The sequence below is a fragment of the Lichenostomus cassidix genome, chromosome 3 (assembly GCF_008360975.1).
Source record: "Lichenostomus cassidix isolate B80296 chromosome 3, HeHo_3.0, whole genome shotgun sequence".
NCBI lineage: Eukaryota > Metazoa > Chordata > Aves > Passeriformes > Meliphagidae > Lichenostomus > Lichenostomus cassidix.
In genome coordinates this window covers 50955603-50980439 of record NC_139483.1, presented here as the reverse complement: position 1 = coordinate 50980439, position 24837 = coordinate 50955603, and the positions used below count along the sequence as shown (strand labels likewise).

The 24837-nt window shown below is 39.6% G+C and overlaps 1 protein-coding gene across 4 annotated transcripts in view; it reads left to right on the top strand.

The window, feature by feature from the left end:
* The window catches only part of HIVEP2 (HIVEP zinc finger 2), a 137339-nt gene that overhangs the window by 2687 nt on the left and 109815 nt on the right, over positions 1–24837 (top strand). The gene's annotated exons all lie outside the window — the stretch shown is intronic.

The window sequence follows — 24837 nt, the reverse complement described above, 5'->3', positions numbered from 1 at the left end:
CAAAGTCAGTGTGTTGTTACTTTTGTTGATCGAATAATCCACATTTTTAATGTTTTGCAGTCTGTTGTGTGGATGTTACTTTCCAGTGGCTGTTGGGCATAGCAGTTCTATACATCCTGACTGATGTGACTTGTTAAAACCTCACTGCTATGGATTAGAGTAAAATCGAGCAGCACTTGTCCCACAGCACAAATCTAGAGGACTTTTAATTGTGTATCTAAGTCCAATTGTGTGGCAACAGTGCAGAATGCTTCTTTATAAAGGCAGATTTTTAGATTCTCAAGTGACTAGATTGCCTCATATGTGAGATCTGTTTACCAACCTTCCTGTTACTATGAAGACAAAACAGAGTGCCATATGCATTCATGTGGTCCTTGCTGAATAATGGTACATGTGTCTACTTGAGTGTTTGGCAGTATATCATGTTTAGTTTATGTGGTGGCACCCTACAAGGCTATTCTTTTTTGACTTTTAACTATTTCTAATACCACTGGCTGTAGTCAGTTGTGTGAGCAAATTTATGACCCTGGTCTGCATGTTTGTAACTAAGCTGGATGCTTTTAAAGTGGGACATTTATTGTTGAGCATTTAGCCAAACATCTTTGCTTATTCATTTATTTAGGTGCTAGTTTTTAAAAGAATCAAGGTGAATTGGATTTAAACAGAAGTGAAAGTAAAGAGTACCATTTTGTATGTTGCTCTGCTCATCATTTTTGGTCAACAGCAGGGATGGTTACTGTTACTGCTTTTGCAATTTAACCATATTGGGTAAAGTAGTGGGAATATAGGAACTGTGTGCCTGGCAGAAGTGGTTTACTTAGTGAAATACTGCAATACTTATCCATCAAAGAGAAGAATGCTTGCTATTTAAGAGTATTACTGTAGAGTATACAAGTCATAGTAATGTATAAGTCACAGTAATGTGACTTGGATTATGAAATATGGCACGCTGTCTTTCAAATTTGAGTATGGTGGGGCTTTGTAATAAAATTTGGTTGGCTATATTGATAGTTATCTATCCAGCTCTGTAAGTGCAGCTCAGCAAGTACTACTTTCTTGTAGTTAATTCTGCCTAAGAGTTGCAGGTAAATTGCCAGAGCTGGGTACTGAGTTCCTGTCTTAGGTCCCATCATAAATCAGGCCCCTGGAAAGTTGGTTCTTTGTGTCAATGGTCTTCACACAGGGTAAAGAGAAAATGTTTTATCCATTTTACCTCAGACATTAAGAAGAGCTGAATCTGTCAGTGTGTGGTTTTAAATTATTGGTCCTCCAAGCAGGAGGAATGCATAATTATTATTAATCTTACAGGTTAAAGGCTTCAGGAAGAGTTAATTGCTAATACTTTTGGGAGTTGAACAGGAGTGTTGAGTGCAGAGGCTGCATACCTTTATTATTTGAAAAAGGTCTGATAAGTTATGAGGAAACTGTTTTAAAAATTCTTTTTTTTTTTTTTTTTTAAAGAGGCAGTTTTTTTTTCTTAAGATTTCTTAATAAGCATCTGTGAAGTAGTATGTCACAGATCAAATATTTTTTAAGTTATTTGGCTTTCTCCTGTAGTTTAACCATCTGTTTGTTGTAGGATTTTTTGTTTGGTTGGGTCAGGATTTTTATTTGCTTGTTTGGTTTTTTTATTTGTTTTTCTTTTCCCTTCAATAGCATATCTAGCAGTTGCTAAAGAAATGAAGAAACAGAAATACAGAGGAAGTGTTAGCTAGATGGAAAATGGAGAATAGTATTTTTCACATATTCAGTCAGTAATTTGGGATGCTACATGTAAGTCAAGTAGCACAGAATTATCATAGAATGATGAAAATTTTGAGCTGGTTATGCTATTTTGATAGGAAATAGCAGCTTTGTACAGCCTTGTTTCTCTTTTGGGTGCTTAAACAATTTTTGTAAGACTTTGCAAGAACTCCCATATTTCAGCAAGAAGAACTGAAAAGTAGTTCATTGGGGCCATATTTTTCATTATCAAGTGAAATTAGGACTGGTAAAAGTGCTGATCTGACAGCCTGAGAGAGAAAATCCTTTGTAAATAGAAATATTAGAAGTTTTTCTATGACAACCAAATAGCAAGTCCCTATTTGGACCTTAAGAAATCATTAGTGAAATTAAAGAATATGTTAATGTTTGGAAACATCTGGGGGTTTTAAATTTTTTTTCCTTTTAACTGAAATAGTAAGTGGGAGGCACCGTGAACATCCTATTTCACCATTCTGAACTTTTGTTCATAGGTTAAACAACTGACTTTACCCTCCCCGCTCATTTGCAGTAGTTTGTCCCCAGTATGGTTCGTTCCTGAGAAATCTCTCTCACAAAGCTATGAGCATGGGAAAGGTGCGAGAGGTAGGGGGAACAATCTGATACAGTGTTTCAAAATCCCCAAAGCCAAATAGGAAGGAGACATTCCAAGTACCATATGCAGTTTTGTCTGTCGGGAGTCTCTTGCCTTTTTTGTTTTTTTTATTTTTTTGTTGTCTTATGATTAAATTCTTGCTGCCGTTGATATGGTCTAAGCATAAGAGCTTCTTCTTGCTCTGAGGAAGTATTGTGGATTCTGGGTGCTTGTTTTCATTTGTCTGTCAGGCACATTCTGTACATCTGCAGAATGGTCACTCTGTTCTCTGTACGCCAGGGTAACAGCAGCAGAGTGTGCACCACACTGGTTTTGGTTACAATATTGCTTATGTATCTGTATGTGCTTGTTCTGCCCTCGATGTCTTTTACTGTTTTTTGAACCTGAATATTGCCTTTTACTTGAATAAGGAAAAACCTCTGCATGCTTTTTTCCCCTCCGCTTTCTCTGGATGGAAGTCTAAGGGCATACCCGCCCAAAAATGTACCACTTAGGTGGTTTCCTTAAAATAATACAGTGCGCAAATGTGGATTTAGTTATCTGATGTAAATTCTGCTGGTACATGGTTATACTGATATGACCAGTTTGTATAGTGATAATACCCCTTTTTTCTGAGTTTGTTTATGCACATTCTATCTCTATCATGTAAACGTGGTCTCAGCAGAAAAGTTCCTTCTAAACATGACATTGAAACCACAAATAAAGTAACAACGTAGTAGGTAATGAGTTTATGGCCACTTTATGTACGCATGGGTTTGTTTTGTTGCACCTCAGTTTGTGTTTTACAGAAAATGATTTTGTTGTTTTGGTTTTTTTTTTCTATTAGTTGATAGTTCTGCCCTAATACACTTACAGAGTCCGAAAAATGTACCTCATATATAAGAAATTTGATCCTAGTCACACAAAAAAGAATTGTAAAGGATACATCTGTTCTTAGATGTGTAAGTTCACTTAATTGCAGCTTAAGTAAGTTGTAGGAGACTGCTGCAGCTCTGGCTAAAATCTTTGATTTATGCAAGTTGCAAAAAGTGGGGGGAGGATGTACAGTATTTTTTGAAAGGCATGGCTTAATTGCTGTTGTGTCATACAATAAATTCAAGGTTTGGTTGCTACAGAAAGTTTCTTTTTCAGGGACTAGTTTATTGGAAATTCCTTACAAAGAGAAGCAGTTAGGTGATTTGCATGTATAGTTCAGTTTAATAGAAAAGTGAAAACTAGAGGAGCTAATGGAAAATGAAATTAGTGTCAGGTGACATTTTAAAAGTAATGCAGTAAAGTAGAGTTTGACTCTCTTCATAAGAAAATACTCATTAAAAAAATGAAGCAGAAAAATCCCAAGTTGTTTTCTGTAATTTATGGGGAAGTTTAGACTTTTGTGGCTACAGAGAATAGTATTGCTAAAGAAATGTAAAAAGCTGAAAGACAATTCTAACTGCACAGTGTAAGATATGATATAATACCAGAGAATTTTGTTGAAATATTATTTATTGAGCAGTTTTTCCATAGAGCAATATCTGTGTGTAGGCAGAACGGAGCTCTAAGGTTAAAAAAAATCTAATGGCACAAGATCAGGAGTATCAAAATTAGTCTACTAGACAGTGGGATTTTCTTGCATATCAGTGCGGGTTTTTTGTTGTTTTTGTTTGTTTAAATAAGATAAATGTCCCAATCTCTGTATTTATATGTTTTGTGTTTGTGGGTTGCATTAAAGCAAAACATATGTAGTGTGTCAAGAAAGAATAGTATGAAATAATAATCGAGGTTACCCTTCCTTGACAACAAGACGTGACATTATTTAGTTAGAGCAAAAACTATTTAGTTTAGACCAAAGTCAGTATTCAACAGAGACTAAATTGCTGGCATCTATTAGCAATCTTCATAGGTCAGTGTAGCTCATTTTGAGTGTAGTCTGCTTACAAAAGTTCTAGAAGTATGTGGAGTTTTATGTTCCTTGTCTTTCAAAGACAGCTAAAATAAATAGTTCAGTTAGATGAAAAATAATATCTTTATTTGCTCTTAACTCTTGTCAATTTTTGTGAAGACTGAATATGATTTTCTTTCTTTCTGCACAAGCATTAGCAATGAAAAAAAGATGCCCTAGAGAGTAGTGCAGGCCTATGGTTCACTGACATCTCTGCATGCTGACAGTGTTCAACTGAGTCCTCTGTGACACCTGTGAAACACTGATTCATCTTGAGAGCTGAATTTCCAAAACTGTTTTGTTAATGTTTTAGAAAAGAAAATCAAGTGCAATTCATGGTATTCTGTAATAACAGAGATGGACCAATTCTGACTTTTTCCCATTTAAAATCAGTTATGTTTATAAATGCAATTTCTGAAGCTGCTTATGGAAAGCCTTTTATGTGCATTTGTCTGAGGTAAAATAGTTCTTTTTGGCAGGACATTCACAGACTCCTACAGCCAAATTCCCTGTCCTGTGTAAGTCAATAAAAGTTTCTACAGTTTGGTAAAAATATGATTAAACTATCAACTATGAGACTATAAAGTTGGACATCTTGATGCTGTGTGATATGATATTCTGTTTTGATCACCAGGTGAGGCTGTGATACTAGGCTCTTCGAGTTAAGAGATTTTGCTTTGAAACCTCTGCAAAGCTATGTGAATACAATTTCTTCCAACATTCTTAGTAAATTTGTGTCAAACAAAACTTGCAGTGTGTTCCATTATTTTGTGCTTGGTCCTGCAATAGTAGCAAAATCCTTCTAAAAGTTAGTGGATATTTTCACAGTGCTGCTTGGCTAGAATATTTGATTTCTTAAGGCTTAAATAATGGATAAGCTACATGTATTTAATTTGTGAATTGAATTTTGATACAGGCTTAGCAAGATGTTACTGATACATCTGAAGAAATTCGTGATAAGTGCAAGGGGTAGGAGTCATTTATACAATACACATAGGAGGAAATGATGTTAGTGAAATACAGACTGACAGAAAGGTATTTGTTTTAGAGCTAGAGTGATACCAAATACAGTGTTGCTACCTCTGCAGTTGGTTGGTATGGTGGGAGATGTTGGGATCAAGAGGACAGTGAAGTTGGTCCAGTAAGCTGTCATTTTTGATATGTCATATATTTTTAGTCTCTGATTTACCTAATTACTAATTAAATACACAAATGGTGCTCATCTTTGACCTAATTCATTGTAGTGAGTAATGTTAATTATTGGTGAAAAACTTCAGTCAGCCACGCATTAGTAAAACTACTGCATGATTGGAAGTAATTAGTTGGGCAATTTTGAGTCAGCTATTTTTTTCTAAACAAGTAAGGTTGTAAATTGGAATTGATATGCAGTAGTATGACAGCACCTTTCTTTGGTCTGACAGGACTTTGTTCTGTGAAGTGTCAGAAGGCAAAAGGATGACATACAGTACATTCATTTTCTCTGCTTTGTTTTTAGCTCAGCTCATAAAGTTGTTCAATGATTCTATTAAATTAGATTGTGATCTCTTAATGGAAAAAATTTAATCACTCTCTATCTTACCTTAACGAACAGGCTTGAAGGAGAGGTGAGAAAGTAATAGAGAAGGGAATGGAAGCATATCAGGTATTCCAAATTTTTCTTTTGGGAGCAAGGGCAAGATGTGTTTACACGTCACCTTGGAAATGCTTGATTTGCTTCTGGGTTGTACAGATTTCCTCATCCAAAGCTGATAAACCTGAACCCTCCATGATGGGAGGTTGGACTGGACACATTCACTTGTAAAAGACGAGTGTACAAAAAGAACCTTCACTTTAATTTTGGTCCATGTCCTCTGTGTGATGCTTTTTAGTGGTCTGTTTGGGGTCTTTGCTCATTCTTCTTTAGGAGCAGTGAAGTAGCTTTCAGTAGATGTACCCTGACTTTCCTTCCCTTGCTCCCCAGATCACTCTGCATGGCAGGAAAGAGAAAGACACATGGGATGATGGAGTTCCTTTATGCACACCTCTCCAAAACTTCAGTGCAGCATATTTTCCAGAAATGGAGAGAAACCTTTTAATTTTCTTTCTGTTTCTCACTCACAACCTTATTAATTGAAGAAGAAAACAGGGATGTTAAATACACAATTTTGCATGTATGCTGGGTGAGGATGAGGCTTAGAGGGGAAGATCAATAAGATGGGGAGGGGAGGTTTGGATGTGACTGACAGTGGTTATAATTGCCTACAGGAAGTTATTTTTATCAGATTAAGTCTCCCTCTAACATTGTCCTCAACCTACAGAATTTTAGTAATACAGTCTTTACAATCCCTGTCCAGTCGCAAGTTGTACAAGCAAGTGTTGATGAGTAACTAAGATCCTACAGAAGGCACCATCAAGCATACAGGGGTAACATCCTCTAACTTCCAACTTCTAACTTTGACATCTCCACAGATAGCTTGCACACAGAATATGAGGCTTCTTGTCTTGCTCAGTGCTTGAAGGTATTTATTTTTGCTTATGCATTTGCTTATGCATGGTTTTGATTTAATTTATTTGCAGTAGCATTTGATCCCAGTCAATAGTTCAACCCACTTAACTAGCAAGCAGGGGAGTAAATGAAACTAATTTTGACTATCTCTTTCTCAGTCAAGTGGGTTGTCTGGTGAACCACAAGTGTAATAAATATATTTGATGGCTATTTACAGATTTGCACACTAGAAAACAGAGAGTGGTGTTTCAGTTTCATGGCCTAATTCAGACAGTGTCACATGCAGGTGATGGGATTATACCTGATTTTTTATCTCAGCAAAAAATGCTTTTTTTTTTTGCTCTTGCTTTGATGCTTTCCCATCAAAAATGAACATATTACAGCAGAAAATGGAGGGGGCTTGCCATGTTGTGTGAAGAAATATTTAAGAATGCATGTCTAAGTATATACATATAGACTTATGTACATATATGTGGTCCTAGCTTTTACCTCTAGTCATGTTCTGTCTCCTTCATAGTACAATATACCTGGAATAATTTCATGAAAGCTCATGGTTGGAGGTCTGGCTTGTTTGTCACTGGGAGGAAGATTTGTCCTAGATTCCATGTAGATTCAACTTCTGCTGTTGTTTAACTCTCAAAGAAAATATTTTAAATAAATAAATCTGTTTGCATTATTTATGTGTGACTATTAGCATTTATTTCACAAGTGTCTATATAGATGTATATACACAGCCACATTTTGTTGAAAAGGTAAAATATCTTATTAGTTCTCTATGAACTGCTGTGGTCCTGCTTTGGCGAGTGTGTATCAGAATTTGCCCAGGTGATCTTTCTAAATTGTTATCCTCTGTTCCTGGTGCTCTGCTGATAGGAGGATGCAGCAGGATCAGTGAGTGAGCATGGCCCATTTAGCTGCCTGTGACTGACTCTGCCAAGGTCATATCTTGTTGGACCATAAAGACCATTTGCCTTTAAGTTGAAGCACTTTGAATTCCTTTTGCATCCCCGTGTTTTTGAAGGACATAGTCATATCACTCTCAGTCTGCTCAGAAGGTGAAAAGGTCATTCCCGAGGCCCTGTCCTTGATGGTGCCTGACATTCACCTTGTGCATGGTGCTCACAGAGCCTTGCTCCTCCTGCCCACCTCCCCACTACAGCTGAGCGAGTGCTTCCAGGTCTCATGGGTGTAGGAAACTGACCAGAAAGTTGATCTATGAGCAGACTACCCATGTAAAGAGATGATGGAAATGAAAGCTATCCTAAAAAGCGCTTGCATCATGCCAACACGGATCTTGTTGCTGGACCTTCACTTTCTCTGGAGCCAACACAAAACCATCTTGCTCTCATCTCACACCTTTCTAATCAGTGCCCCCCATCTGAGAAGATGACATCAAGCTGTGCCCAGCACAGCTTGTGACACCATGTGAACTGCCTCATCTCTTGTGAATATAATGAAAATTCTGTCATTTTGGATTGTATCCTGACAAATAAAAGTGCAGAATGGGAAGTTGTTATTGATTTTTTTTTTTTTTTTTTTTCATGAGGCCAGGATTTTGCCATCGGCTGTAGCTAGGACTTGTACTGCTCAAACTGTGCTCCTCGTGACTGTCTCAGCCTATAAATGGAAACCTTCAGCATGCAAGGTTTGCTTTTCATTGAATATAGTAACACTAGGTGAGAATGTTGGAAAAACTGTCTGCATAGAAATAGCCTCTGGACACTTCAGGCAGAGAAGACCTACAACAAAAGGCACTCTCAACAGAAATGATCTTTGCATTGCCAGATGGTATAAGGTAATTTAGAAAAAAAAATACATTATGTACTCCAAGGTGTTTTCATTGTGATTTGTATATAAGATGCATGAAGTCTTAGGTGCCAAGTGTTGCAACTGACAGTGGCTTAGAGCTGTGGTTTTAGCTTTTGTTTTTTTTTGTTATTATCTGTAGTTTTAACCCAGCTGAAAAAGGAACTTGCTTGGAGCCAGGGCTGTATCTTACTTGTCCTGTGTGTTTGTCTGCCCAGTGAAATCCCATTATCTGATTTTGTAATTATTAAGATACAAGGAATTTGCATTTAATTTTAGTTTGTGTATGATGTCCTTTTGTATTTTTTTCTTAATGAGGTCTGATGCATGCGTATTTCAAATGGCATAATTTCAAAGGTTTTTGGGTTTGTCTGTGTCTGGTATGGTTCAGCATAAAAAGAAAGATAAAACAATATATACAAAAGTTTGCATGGTTCTAGTGTGATGTTTCATTCTGGTGTAATCTTCCTGTCCTATGTATCTACTTCTCCATCTGTAGCCCAGTAGTGCCAAACTGAAGTAGTTTATCCCTGATAATGAAGTTTTTCTTTGCACTTCCCCATTTTTTGATGTAATTAAAAAAATAATCTTGTACCTCATCTGGAGGGTGGATTAGAGGGAAGATGAGTTTGTTTGTTTTTTGTTTTTTTAAAAAAGAGTACAAACAAAATAAAAAAGGAAAAGGAAAAAGCCTATTTCAACAAAAGCCTATGCCTTAACTCTAGAATGCATAACCCTGGGCAAAAAGGCCCAGTTATTGGAGTAGTTCTTGAGTAACCTAATTGTTTGATAAGGATCCTTGCCTATTTAAGTTGTTGTTGGTTGTTGGAAATACTCTGTTTCTAAATTTGTGCCTTATTGCATACCCTAAGGTATGTGTACAACCCACTGTAATTGCACAGTTTATTATTTTATTAATGAGAGCTGTGATAATGTGTTGGCTCATGAATTCCCTCCAGTCGAGGTATGGTCTCCTAATTGCCCAGGGTTCTGTGATTCCGTCATTTGTTCTGGGGATGGTGACAGAGATCACAAGCAAACACTTTAAAAGTGTGGTTTACAAAGCTCAGACCTTGCCCTAAAGCCTGTGTTTGGTGTGATAATGCAACCGAAGTCTGGAAAGGCCGGATACCTTTTTTAACACACACGTAATGAATAACAATAGAAGCGGCAGAAGGAAGTTCTTACTGCATAATCCTGAGTACCTGAGACTTTGCCAGCTGGAAGGAGAGGGCTGCACACCATACTTGGCCTTCTGAACTATAGCAGAGCACCCCTTAGTACTTCTTTGATCTGGGTCTCTCCTGCCTGCCTCTTTGCCCAAGTGGCTGGAAGACGCTCACTTCATTTGCTCTAAGGCACACAACAGTGAGCAAGCATCTGGCATGCAACTGCAGCTCCTAGTTTTCATGTGCCTCAGGGGCAGTAGGCGCACCAGGGTGCCTATTCCCATGTTCTGGAAACTATTTCTGTATGCCTAGATCCCCAGTACAAGAGAAGGGAGCAGCAACAGTGGAGGTGTGGTCTGTGGAGTAGTCGGGGAAATCCAGTTTACTGTGTCTGTAACTCTGGAGACAAAACTTTCCCGTAAAAAGCCATGGCAAAACACCACATCCTCAAACTAGCACTTGCTCTGCAGCACGGCCCAACTTTCCTGGTATGCTGTGAACCTCTGACCTTGGGTTTGCAAGATTTGGGGAGCTCTCTGAGGACATTGTGGCAGCTTGGGTAACCCCAGCCCACAGGATGGGGAGACGGTGATTCCCACTGAGCACATCACATGCTGCCTCCTTACTGTGGTGGCTGGTACAGTTTTCCACAGCTTCTGAAACTGCTCATTACAGAACTTGGCTCTTCTACAAGGGCTTTTCATAGCTGTAGCCCCTGTGGCTTGATGCAGCGTGCTTTTCTGGAAGAACAGATGGTATATTGCGTAGAAAGTTACTGTATTTTTGTATCACTGGTTTGTATTTATTTATGTCGCTCTTCGTCTTCCTTTCATTTTTTTAAGGTGTGCACATAGGGCAAGTGAAGAACTTTGAATCAGTATTGGATTTGCCTTGGATATATACAACTTTGTGTATGATTGCAATATTTTACACTGAGTAGGGTGTGCTCTTTGAAGTTTTAGTGAACAGATTTTCATATTTGGATTGAAATTAGTTCAAAATATTGCATGGGGAAAAAACATTTTTGCCCTAAAAGTAAGAAGATCTTTGAAAGTAGAAGTAAATATCTTATTAAACTAGCTTTGTACTCATTGTAGTACAATTTAGTTTTTAGGTCAGTAGATGTGTTTTCTGCATCTAATCTTTGTTTTTTTAATTGATATCATCTGGTCAGCTTGGGTGAAAATGCTATTCCCATAAGAAAAATATTTATTCTAAATATTGTTGCCTAGGATCTTTTTGAATTCATGAGATACAGAAGCAGTCAAGTTGATCTAATATTTTTAACATTTTTAAAGTGTTTTCTCTTTGTTTCCATGAAAACATTTTAAATAAATATTTTAGCAATTGCTTTTGGTTTCTGGAAATTAGGTTATCTCTTGTTGCAAATTTCAGGTTCTTGAACATGGGTTTCAGATCTGCTTTGTCTTGATTAGACATTTCAAATAAAATATAAATACTTGAGGAAGTCCCAGAATAAGGGCTTGCCTTTTCCCACTCCCCCCCCCACCTTCCCATGTTTGCCCAAAGAATCTCCATAAGCCATTGCTTATAAAAGATAGTTACAATAATGGAGTTTTGGTACCACTTAGTCAAATCACTTTTATGTATTAACTTAATGTGAATTATAATTAATGTGAAGATATATATATTATTTATGTGCATGTGTGTATATTATTTTGTATCTACACACTCACACATGGACATGTGTATGTATGTAAATATGTGTAGACACACCACAGGCACATACACACTCTCACACCATGTCTCTACTGACACCCAGGGATATCTGCACTACATGGCATCATCCCATTCCAAGTTTAATGTTTTCATCCTAAACCTAACCCTACTGTACAATCGGAACATTGCTCTTGGGAATGTAGCATTTTCCCAGTGGCTTCTGAATGGGAGGCTGCTCATCCCTGTGCCTGAAGACCCCCTCAGGTACCTGGCACGAGAGACCAGTGCTGGTGGCAGTGTCCTCCTGGGGCAGGAGAGCAGGGCATGGGGCTGCTGAGTGCAGTAAAGGAGAAGACAAAATGATGAGGAATACTTCGGGAATTTCTGATTGCTGCCACTGCACTGCTGGTTGGATTATGCCCCTCAGCAGTGGGCAGACTCTTCTCTTGCATTCTGTGTACTGCTGTATTTAGGCTGGACACCAGGTTCACAGTGAAAAACAAGCCCCACCCCGCCCTTTCTGGTTTTTGCCACGTATTTTTTGAAGATAAATAATGACCTGCTATCAGCTGTTTTGGCAGCTTGGACTTTGTCATCTGTGTTCGCCTTGTTTTCCTTATAAAATTGGCACAGGATATTTTAATTGTTTGCTTGTAGGATCATTTGAGAGAATTCCCTTAGTGATGTGACAATTCAACAAAAAATTTCAAGATAATGATTTTTCCACTTGCTCTTCTCTTCAAATGGAAGTGAAAGAATTATAGAAACCTTGTACATAGTTTGAATTCCCAAATGATACAATGTGGTGGCTCTATTCTAAGTATTATAGGGATGTTGTAGATGGTACAAGCGTAACTGAGTTTGTGGGAAACAGCAAAGGTGTTAGGTATTTTGTAGGTAGCCAATCTTAAGAGTTACATACCGTATGTATTTGTACGTACTACAACCAATTTCTCTTTCAGAGTGGAAAGGCATGTGTTTTCATCAGCGTAGTGAGGGTACTGTCAGTGAGTCAGGTCCCAGTTTGCATCTGTCTCTTCACTTTAAGTTTCAAACGTTTAATGAAACCCAACACAACAGATCCAGCTCTTTTAAAAGTATTAGGGTCATATTTGGATACTGCAGAGAGCATTTTGCACTTTCTCACCTCAAACCATGGCAGAGAGATGACTTAATAGTGTTTGTTAACTGATGGAACAGGAAGATATAATTACATGAAAATTAGCTCTCAGGACATGGATGGGTGTGTGAATCCACTGCTGTTCCTTGATACAGTCTCTATTCTTTAGCAGACACTGTATTGCAACAGGCAGCTGTAGATGTGTGGAAAATGCCTATTGTGATAGGGCACAGCAGTGCCTGGTGGTTACACAGCCTGGCCCTGTGCTGCTGCTGTGCCATGCGCCAATTGTCTCAGTATGGTCAGAAGTACAGATTGTTGGTGCATTTCCTTCATTCTTGGATATGGGTCTAAAAATAGTTGGCCAAGTTTATTCTGAGTGCGGTACCAAGTGGTCAGATTTCAGAAAGTCAGATGGCTCTCTCATGTGTTGTTTAGGATGCTGTGCACAGTGGAAGCTTTCCTACAGTACTTTTGATGATTTTACCCTTTTTTTCCTTCTCTAAGGAGAAGAGAGAAGGTGTCACTACTTACACCCATTGCTTTGTATCATATGGGCTGGATGCTGTTCCAGCAACCACAGTTTCAAGGGCTAGATTCTGCTCACTTTATTCTGATTGAGCTAATACAAGCTGTCTCTGCTGCAGTTAATGCCTGTGTACTGCAAATCATTGTCAATAGCAAAGACTTAATTTTTCTGCTTATTTTTTTATATTGAAAAGAGTCCTGATTGTTAGTGCCAGGTTGACAACCTTCAGGATTAAGTCTTCAAGCTAATGTAAGAACACGAAGCAACAGATGTTTTTTCATGCTACCTGGGCAACCGGTCCTAAAGATAATCTATCTTTGAAAAATTTGCCTCTAAAAGAAAGGGTAGAAAATAACCAAACAAACTCATATCCTTGTGGAATAATGTTTTTAAAAGTATATCCAAAATGTTTAGTTTATAAATAATTAAAATACTATATTTTACCTTCTTTTAGTAAAATGAGCAGTTTTGGTTAGCCAGTGACACTGCCTATGTCCCATGAAAGATACAATGTATTATGACTCCAAGATAGAGGCTGGTGATTCCCTAGTTTCAGCTGTATTACCTTGGATTACTAGGGCTGAAAGACTGGCTTCAGTTCCTGGTGTGACCACAGGGTGGTTTTTGCAGAAATAAGGCACAAATACTCTCTTCAGCTAGTGATGGTAGGATGAGAAGAGAATTCAGAAATGCATTTTCCAAACTACTTGTAACCTTTTTCACTGAGGTTTGTTAAGTACCTCTATTTGTAAAACAGCTTCTATCAACTGGAGCACTGCTACCCAATCTGCCACAATCAGTGTATGCTGGGACATGCTTATTGTGGAATGACTGTATTTATCACTGTGTTTTAACATGTTGTTCAGAGACTATCAAAAATTGGTCTAGAATGTGTCTTATGAGTGAGAGTGTACTGTAAGCCAGTGCATCCCTCTACCCCAGGAGAGGATCAGCCATAACCAAAGCATTTCCTACAGGTGATTGTTCGGACTGCACTGTAAAGCTTCCAGTGATGGGTGGGGACTCTGAAACCTCCTGAATGGTCTCATTTGGATTCTTGACGATGCTTTCAGTTTGAAAAGTCTTTCTAATGTTTAACTTTAAAAGGTAGTAAAGGTGGGTAGGACTGCAGTCCAGATTGTCCCTGGACTTGCCAGTTATACTGATTTGCTTATATTTAGGTGGACAGCCTGGGTGAATATCAGCTACCAAATGTTGGCCATCCTCATGCCACTACCCAGCTCCTGCATCCTCACCCTTTTCTTTAAGCTGGGACCTTACCTGCTTCAGAAAGACAGAGGCAAATTTGAAAAGAAACATCTGTATTCGCTCTGCCAGTTTGTCAGCCATATCTGACAAGGGAATCCTGGAGTTCTACACACTAGTTGTGCCCCTGATGTTTTTAGAACACATGTTTTTTTCCTGGGATCCAAAGCAATGTCAGGCTTGATTTCTAGATGCTTGCAAGAGGACAGGCTGCAGAAAAAGCGTAGTGCATTTTGATATTATAGTAATATTTTATTCTATTTCTATATTGCAGTACTATTCTTACACAAGCCGTACAAGAAAAACAGGAGCAGCACGGCTCCTGAGCAAATATTGTTTCTAGTCACATACGATACTTTGCAGCTGAGCCTGGTAACATGCTGCTTAGCTGTTTTGCTATGCAAGTGCAGAGAACGCTGTTAGCAATAAAGCCACTGCTGGTTTCTCCTCCAAAACCTCCCTCCTTGCGGTGCATTGGAAATGACTGAACTTTGGCCCTCAATCTGCTGACACCCTGAGGGAGCGTAAGTGTAATGACGTCTTTGCTTGTTTCAGCTGCACAACAGGAAACGCTCGTGGCCTCCCCTTCTTCCTGCTCTGAGAAAGTGCTGCTGCCTTTTTTTTTTTTTTTTTTTTCCCTCCCTTTCCCTGCAGTCGAGTGGGCTGAGACCTAGTTTCAGGTCTGGGCTCAGCAGCCAGCTGGTGCTCTCACAGACCCCCACTGCTGCTGCCTCCTCCCCGGGGCAGCCAGTCACCTCCCTATTGCTGTGCTGTGGTGCTGATGCCAGGAATACCAGCTTTGTAATTTTTTTTTTTTTGCCTTTTTTTTTTTTTTTTTTTTTTTGCCTCCTGGAGAAGTGACTGAGAAGAGAATACAGTTATGTGGCAATGGCTTGCTCCATGGAGCATGTCACTGGGCACAGCTGAGCTGCAAAGACCAGGATGGTCAGGTGATGATTTGCCTTGGGGAGACCATATCACTGCCTTAATGTATAGGATACACTGTCAGGTGGGCATTGAGGGATGCTGGAATATGGTCCCAATAGTGCTGAATAATGCTGAATATACAGGGCCTGAACAGATTTCTTTGCCTTGCTGCAATACAGAGGCTGGCTTCTTGCAGAACATTGACAGGAAGCCTGTTTAACTCTGTCTAGCTGCTGCTTTTACACTTCATAACCAAAACAGGGATATGAGTAAAAATGGTTATTTGCAAAACACGAGCATTTTGCAGCTTACTCAGGGAGGAGGGTTTTATTTCAGCGTAGTCATCCAGAACATGAAAGCAATACAGTGTTTTTGTGAGTGAAATTGATTGATTCGGTATTCAACTGTTATTCTCTAAAGACTGGGGGGGGGAGCGGGTCACTTTTAAAAAATAAAACACATATGCACTAGGGGAGTTTGCATATTGTGGCGTGAGAAGAGACACTGAGTAGTCTAGAGTACAGTATCCTGAATTTGAAAGATTTAATTAATTTTGAATGTAAACAGTGCTGGTGCAGTGGCTGATTCATTTGTTTAATGTTGCATAGGCATATTATTTAAGGAGCAGCTTTTGTCTGGGTTCTGTAATAAGCAACTTCTGGATTTACCTCATTAATCTTTCGTACTACCTAGCTACATAACTGTTGTTTTTAACAAGCTGGAGTTATGTAACATGAATCATGCCTGGCGAGACACTCGCAAGCAGGAGAAAGCAAGATAGGCAAAGAAATAACGGCACTCAACCTTTTGCGGAATAGGATATGACCGGGTTTTGGAATGAAATGCTGTGTTGGTACTCCCAGCTGTGCTGACAAGGTCCAGCTATTCATTAGGAGGATGTGTCTTGAAACAAAGTCTTGAGACGGGAATGTTTAACAGAGAGAAGAGTGAATTTGCTCAGGCATGGCTATTTATTGAAGGGTTTTGTATATGTGCATGCCAAATTCTCCCCACCCCAACCCCCTGCCTTTTTTTCCTTTGGGATAATAAATGGGAAAATTCCCTTAAGTGGGCCTGATTTCATATGTAAAAGAAAATAACTTGATGAGCTGTGATTGCCCCTATAAAGTCTTATATAATTTTTTTCCTTCCTTTTTTTAATATGCCCTTATAGTATCATTAGGCATATGTGCAGCACAACAGTCCTCTGTCTCAAGAGATTTTACAACCAGTTTATGGAAAGGGGAGGCCAGTGATTATATGAATGCATTAAAATAAAAACAATTGATTTTAAGTTAATTTTTCCTTTAATAATATTTTGTTGACAATTTTCTGTGCTGTTACTTAAGCTTGATCTTCAAAGTCATGCTGAGTTGTTAAGCCTGCGATGACTTTTTGCTTTAGGGGCATGGATACAAATATTAAATAATAATGTCAGGAAATAAATATTTAAGAATAACAAGTCTCCAGATAAGGAGTAGTAATAGTGACTGTTTCAGAAAGGAATGGTTTAGGGCTCCTGAATTCCCCTTCAAAATGTCCTGCTCCCTCTCATTTTGACCAAATAATTCTGTATTTTCTCTTTGTCTGTAAATGAAACAGCTGTAAACTGTGGCATAGGGTTATAAACTCCTGTATTTTTAAACTTTATTGTTATTAACAACAGATGGTCAAAAATGAGTGCTGATATTAGTGGTCTCCTACACTGCCATGTGGGCATATGAACACAGTGTCTGACAGCACCTTGGTACGGGTGACAGCTGAGATGTTACAATGACAAGCAGTTGCCTCTGTAAGCCGCTGCTGTAGCCAGCACCAGAGCTGATAACCTCAGCATGGAGATGAGGAGATGAATAAGCACAGACGGAAACAAGTATTTTCTCACACAGGAGGCCATCCAGGTCATGGCCAAGGGATGTTGAAAAGGCGCTATAAGGAAGTGGACTGTGTTGCTCGTGGTACGTCCTTATTTTCCCAACAAATGCAGGATTTCTCTTGGATTGTCAGTGCAACATCCTTCAAAAAAGCCTTGCTTTTTTAGTGAAAACTTACAATAAATTTCAGTCTTCTGGAGAATTTTATTGTTCTGAATTGGCTTATTTTTGTATAGTCACGTTAATGTTACAGCAGCAGAAGCTTAGAGCAGAGAATCTAAATAGTGGCACATGAGGACACCAAGACCTTGTAAGTGGAGAAAGACATTTTCCTGAATCTGCATGATGAAAACCAAAATTAGAGTTCATCAAATGCTTTCTGTTTCTATCAACTCCAATAGCTTTTACTTTAGACTCTGTTGTGGGTATTGTCTGACTAATAGTTATGTTCTTTCTGCAACTCCATGATTCACTTGATGCAGATGAACATTATGTAGGCACGTTGTAAAAATTTGTTGACATTTTTGTTGGTGCACTTTTCTGTTGTGGTTACTTAGGAGGGTTTGAGTGTCCTTTACTTGAATGTACTTTACTGAGTTTCCCTTACTGTTTTGGATGAGAAGTCCTTGTGGCTTTGTTGAGAGCCAAGACTTGTAAAGCCAGGAGGGTCAGAGGGAGCATCATGGAACCCATGAGAGTTTTCACCTCATGTTTTGGTAGAGTTGATGAGATGAGCATGGCTGCACGGGGGTTGTTGTGGCTCCCTGCTGCCTCTTCTTGTCAAGTGAGAGCCTGTGCCTGCTGGCTTTTGCTGGGGGGGCAACCAGGGCTGAGGGCTACCAGGGGGTGAGCTGGGGGATGAGCTGGCAGGTGAGCTGGGCTGTGCAGGCACAGGACAGTGCCATGGCAGAGGAGCATAGCTGGGATCATAGCTGCCCATGAGGAGGGAGGGTTGTTCACCATGTGCTGTGAGAGGTGTGGGCTGGCTTTGATTCTGGTGCAGTTTCTGTTGAAATGTGTGACTGAGCAGAGTAGGGTAAGCATGTGGCTGCTGGATGGGAGAAGGTTAATTGCTGCGCGTGGCACTGATGCACGGACAAGGAGGGGGTGTATCCCTCTGCATAAGCAGACAAGGCTTGCTCAGGAGTAAACTCTCACATCCTGAGGTCTTTGAATAGATCTCAGAGGTTTCTACTCCAGCTCATAAGGCTCTGCACAGAGGGATTTCTTGCCCTTCGAGTTGCTGTACACAGTTTCATTTTCCTTGCTTTTGTGTATCTTGTTCCTTCAAACCCTTAAGTGTTGTCAGGTTATCAAGTTGTTCCCATATTGTGGCAGAACTTGAAACAATTACCAACACAGTTTCACCATTTTGGCTGTTAAAAAAAGGTGAAATTTAATTTGCACGAATTATTTAACCAAATGAGATGCTCGGCATGAAAATGACTAGGTGCAAATTAAGATGAAATAAGTAAAGGAAAAAATATGCTGTGCATTACGTTTTTTGTATTAAGTATTCTATTTGTATTTCATTACCAGTCCATCTGCAAGAAGACTTTTCTTAACAGATTGAAGAATTAAAAAAAAAAACCCAAACAAATTTACAGTAAGATTCATATAAATAAAGAATAAATTTAGATGGGAGAGTTTTAAACAAATCTTGTCATTATTGCAGGCTTATTTTCTCTTAACTCTGGTTGTACTGTGTGCCTTGCAGCCATGCAAAGGCCACCGTTTTTCCACGCTGTGTTGCTGCAACATAACCTCCCTAGAGCTGCTATGTGTGTAAAATTTGCCCCTAGGTAATACTGAAATTTGTATAATGTGTAAGCTGAGTGGGTGTGTGGTCTTAGCTCCTTGTCACAGGAATGGATTTGAGGGTGTTTGCCTGCTGACTGTGCTTGTTGCAGCCCTGCTACCCTTGGCCAGTCCCGTGTGAACCTGCCACCGCTTCGTGAGCAGCAGATCATGAGTCGTGATGGTTCTACTGTTTGTGGGGATGAGAAGCAAAAGGTTTTGTTCAGTTGTAGCCAAGGCTGGCCATGGCACTGTGTTGATTGCACCATCAGTCTCACCAAGGCGAGTTCAACACCGTAGTGGTGTTGCCATGGAGCATGTTTCTTTGGAAGCACCAATAGAACACCCTTCTCTGTTGTAGAGAACTGGTTTCACCCTGCAAAAATATGTGTGCTGTCTTTCTTTACCTTGTCTGGCCCTTGTTTTGAACCTTCCCAAACTTTGGAGATATTTGTAGCAAGGTTTACTTTGTGAATGGAGCTGTTTTTTTAAGTGCTTCGTGGAAGATTTGGTTTATCTGCATGGAGCATGCTTCCTTGTGCACTTGCTTTCCACAGTGCAGTGCTTGTAGATTAAAATCCTTTCTATTGTGCTTGTGCCAGTTCAATTCCTCCTGCAGCAAGTCCATTTTCCTGGCATACTGCATGCAGTAAGGTGCCTGGTTGCACCTTAGTGAGAAGGAAAATTTTTACTTTCCACTGATGTGTCATTCTTGTAGATTCAAAATGGTAATGACAATTTTTTAATAATAATTTTGCAAAGATACTCTGAAAACTAGAAAAACACTCACTGCTTCAATGTACATTTTATTCCTTCTGAAAAACTGCTTTAAATACATGTATTTGCACTTGGAATTTGAATGCTTTGCATCAAAACTAGAAATGACATCACATGCATGGAGCAGACCTTTGAGCTTATGGTGGCATGTTTTACTGTCTGTGACGTGTGATCACACAAGCACAGCTGTACACAGCTGACCTGGTATATTTATTGTCATTTTCTACCTAAGGAAGCATGGTCTAGTGACTGTCGGGCCGGACAGGGACTCAGTACCCATAGCTTCAATTCCTCGTTCTGCTACACAGATCATGAGTTTGGGGCAAGATTCACAACACCTTACACTGATTTTCATGCGAGATATATTCATAAACATGAGTGAGGCACAGCAAGGTGACTGTTGTGCAGTATTCTCTTTCTGTCAGTTCCACTTCCTTATCTTACAGAGATGTCCTGTAGACAGATGCTGTATTCTGCCATCGATCTGTAGGGAGTTAGTAGGGGTTTTGTGCTAAAACTGACTGCAGCGTTTGAACCTTAATTTTTTTTTTTGTTTGTGTCTGTTTTTAAGTGACCATTCTCAGAGTGAATGATAGTTGTGCCATTTACTATGAGCACCTCTGCTTGTGGTATTTATGCTATTAAACATAGAAGTCATCACAAAAGTCAGGCTACATGTAGCTTTGGAGTCTAGCTTTGTCTCTTTTACTTAAGAGGGAAAATAGCCTGACTAGTGCAGTCAGCAGCCAAGGCATGAGAAAAATGCATCATGAATATCTGCTAGATGAATCTAGTACTTGATAAGCAAAACCCCTAAGAGAAACTTGAATTTCAGGCAGATTCCTAGGTCGTAGTGAAATCAGTGGGTCCTACACATGCTCCTGAAGTTAAGTATATGCTTACATACTTTGTGAATAGAAATGGCTTATTGAGCTGGAGCCAGTGTGGGGAATTTTAGGACTCCTGCTGTTCTGCTTACAGTATTTTGCAGGAGAATTTAAGGGTGTAGAATGACACCAACTGGATTCACAGAACAATCTGCTCCTGTTCCCGTGAACTCCAAATTATTTTCCTTCTCACATGCAAAATTGTATCGAGAGCTGCATTTAAAAACCCATCTGTTGTCCATATTATATCAATAGGAAGAAAAACTTTAGACTTCTAAAATATTCTGATTATGTGTTCCATCCTGCTGTCATCTGTCTTTCAACTACAAGCCATTTCTTGTAGTTGCACTTACTTGTAGCTACTCAAATCTTTTCCCTCACACCAACAGATGAAACTCTGAGTTACCTAAACTGCAGAGACGGAACCAGGATGCTACAAACTGGTACTGTAAAGAAATGACCACTTTCAAAATATGATGTTTTTGATGGCATAAAATAAATAAATAAATCAGTATAATATTTGTTTTCTTACCAAGTATGGGAATGAGTAATAAATTACTTCAAATGTTGTTTCATCATACTTTTCATTACACCGTATATTTGAAGTATCATCAACATCTAAATGTGTTTTGATATAATTCATGACACAAATATGTATAACAAAATATAGCCTTTAAAATTTTGGGTTTTTTTAGTTTCTAATGCAAAATAAGATCATAATTCCATTGCTGCTGGTTATAATTTTATAATTCACCTGCTGATAATATATAATTTTATAAATCACCTGCTGCTGATCTGACTTTCCTGTGTTGCAGTGGCAGTAGCATGAACGTAATTATTGGCAGACACTGCCTTTTGGGAGGACAGCAGTGAAGTTCATCAGTGCTGTTTATTTTAGTTTTGTTGTTACATTTTGGTGAAACAGTCAATTGTGACAGAACAAGAGAGACAATACTGCTTTATTTTGAGTTTGGAGGTTTGTCTTTGCAACTGCGATGAGTACTCAGGGGTGTGTGTATGTGTGTTTTCTTCTGCTACAGCTCCCAGGCTTTTCTCTCACCATTTTAAAAGCAGTATCTTCTCACTGAGGGCTTCAGGATTTTTCAAATGCTGCACTGTGTTCTCCTTGAAAAACTCCATGGGTGACCCTCAGGCAATGGGGGCTTTGTAGGTTTTTCCCAGTGAGATGCAGACCTCAGATGCAAACTGTCCATGGTTGGGTAGCTGGGCCACAGATTCTGTGGCAGGACACAAGGCTGTTGAGGCATTGCTGTGTGGCAATGATGTGTGTGTGCATAGTAGAGAACCTTCCCACACCTCTGGCTTCTGCTCCTTCAGTACTGCACCCACCAGATGCACTAAGAAAATGCCTCTGATTTTTCAGTGTGTAGCAGAAATCATGAACCTCAGCTTCCTGTTAGTGCCTGTCTTTCAAAGGCAGGCCCTGGCTGTGTTTGAGCTGCTGTGTAGAGCGAGGCAAAGGTGTGGCACTTGAGCTGACAGCCAGGTCATAGTGCCTAGGTCACATCCTTGCTCCTCAGGCAGCCCTCCTGGCAGCAGGCTTGGCTTGTGAGGAGGTGGCTGAGGTAGTTGAAAAAATGCAGAGGGCAAGTTATGGAGCAGTGTGCTCCAGTGCTCGAACTTGCTTTCCTTCAGACTTGTATTTAGCCATATGGGTGCACCTATAGTTGTGAACTTCAGCTTTTGACGCCATTTTGCATCTTGGTAGATCTGTTTTATCTGAGAATTCTGCACTCTCTTTGACTCAACATGCAAGATTTTTCCCTTAACATGAGTGCTGACCATCTCTCTCTTGTCTAAGCACAAGTTTGAATTGGAAAAAACTTCTGGCATCTGGGTAATTTTGAGACTGCTACCTGTTTGTTGAATGTCTTCAGAGAAATAATTCAGAGAAGACAGACAGACGCAGGCATGACATTACACACGGTTTGTGATTGCAGGGTTCTTTTTACATAGGAAACAAGGTTATAAAAGAGATCTTGGGAGGAAGGCTGAATTAATTCATTTGAGAATACTTTCCGGATAGGAAGCTATGTGAAAATGGTAAAGTGTTAGAATTGCGTAAGTGATTTTTTTATTACTGTGACTATTATTTTCTGTGTGGTAATATCTAAAGGCTTCTATGAAGATGTAGGCTTCCTTGTCTTTACATCTTCAGACTCACTGAATTTACAGTGTAAGTATGTGACAGATGAGGAGAGGAAAGAAATGTTATCACAGGGATCAAAGACAGAGACAGATTGTGAGATGCCCTCCATGGTCAGATAAGAAATCTGTGGCAGCTAAGAGCTCAGTCTGTTTCTCAAGCCCTGTGATTTGGTAGCACTCCCAGCACCATACATCACTTAGCATCACAGAGGTCAATCTGTGTGCCTTTAGCTCTGTGTTAAACCTTCAGCAACCCTTTTTCCACTGAAGTTCTTGACATGTTTGGTTTATTACATGTATCTTTGTGTTGCTATTCAGACCTAAACTTGTTTTATTCTTAAGTTTAAAGGTCCCATCTGACATAAGGCACATTGATTTTGGGGATGATTTATGGAATGATGTCGGATAAAGTAGTTTAAAAAATGTTATTGCCATGCAAAAGTGAATGTCTTGTTTCTTTGTTTAGTAATGTATTCAAAACACTTGAAAGGAAGTTTTGGAATAAGGAGATTTCTACCCTTGGGGAGTAGTATCCTGTGCTTTCGTTAGGTCATGTCAGGCCATTGTTTTGCTTTCCTTATCGTAAAGATCTTGTGTCTTTATTTGTGCTCAGCTGTGGACTTGAGTTTCCTGGAAGAGAGTGAAATAATTAAGGAATAATACTACAAAATCATATGTTCTCTGTAGCTGTGTTTGTTTAGTTGAAGGTAGTTCTGCTCTGTAGTTATGCAGAATGTGGTGTAGGTACATCGCAGTAATAAGTGGTATCTCATATCTGCAATTCTCATTACAGCTGAAAAGAAATTGGATTCTTCTGTATGAAAAGAATGTAGAGAAATTCAGGGTCACCTGTCAAATGGCTAGTAAAACTGGGGTCTCTTGACTAGTAAAACTGGGGCTTTCACCCCTGACTGCCAGCTGAGATTCTCAATGGCTTTGTCTTTGCTGGTGGATTACAGGGTGGCAGGGTATGGGAAAGGGCATGTTTAATTTATTGCTGTAGATGCAGCCGCTGGGGAGGATGGCTGCGTACACAGCGTGGTTTATCAGCAGAAGTCATTAAAGTAGGGTGATTAATGTGGTGCCAGAGAAGGACATGCGGTGTGTTGTGCTTGCACTTAAAATCTGTGAGCTGCCACACAAGGTCACCCAGCTTAAATACAGTCCCGGTGAGAGGAGTCGAGGGAGGAGGAAGGGCACTGCCAGCCTAAATTAAGATCTCATATTGCTGTGCAGTTTTCTCAGGTGATGGAAGAACACCTCCTCAATGACTTGCTAATGGGATGGATGAAGCTTCTCTGTCTTGCCTGGTAAATCTGGCTTAGTTCTGGTGTGACAGAGCTGAGATATTAGTGTAAGTGATGTGAGCAATAGGTTTCCTGGTCACGCCCTGGTATGCATGTGCCAGCTTTGAAAATAAGCAGAATTTCTAGTGCTGACAGTGAGATGCCTTTCCCCAGAACTACATCTATCAATAGAAGGAGGCATGAGAAGGCAAGGCTTGTTACGTCCCATATGCATGGGACTACTGCTTTGAAATGTATTATTCCATTTCCTCCAAGTGCTCCTTGGGGAAGCAATTTGGATTTACTATGCATTTTACCATTGATTCTTCATTCATCACTATCTGCTGCTTGATTTTTGCCATAGTTTGTGCTTACTTTTATTTGCTGTCAAACACCGCTGCTCTGCTTGCAGGCTGCTCTGTGATGTGCAGATTGTAGTCCACATAGAGAAGCCTTGGTAGAGCAGAACAGGGGTGCTGTGGGTGACCCCATAAAACACACAATAGATGTGCAGCAGCCAGCAGATGTGCCACCCTGCCTGGATAGCACAGACCTCATTCTTCCAACCAAGGACCAACATGCTCTCTTATAAACAAAAATAAATAAATTGCACCTAGGGTGTTGTAGTCTTTCCAGGGGGCAGCTCTGACTGAGAGAAACTGGAGAATAAGGTCCTGGCAGAGGTTATACACTGATGCTCTCTTCTTGTAAGTGGCAACAGCAGAAGGAGATGAAGCTGCACAGCCATATGAATAAATGTGCAGAATCTGAAACTCGCACTTCTGGCT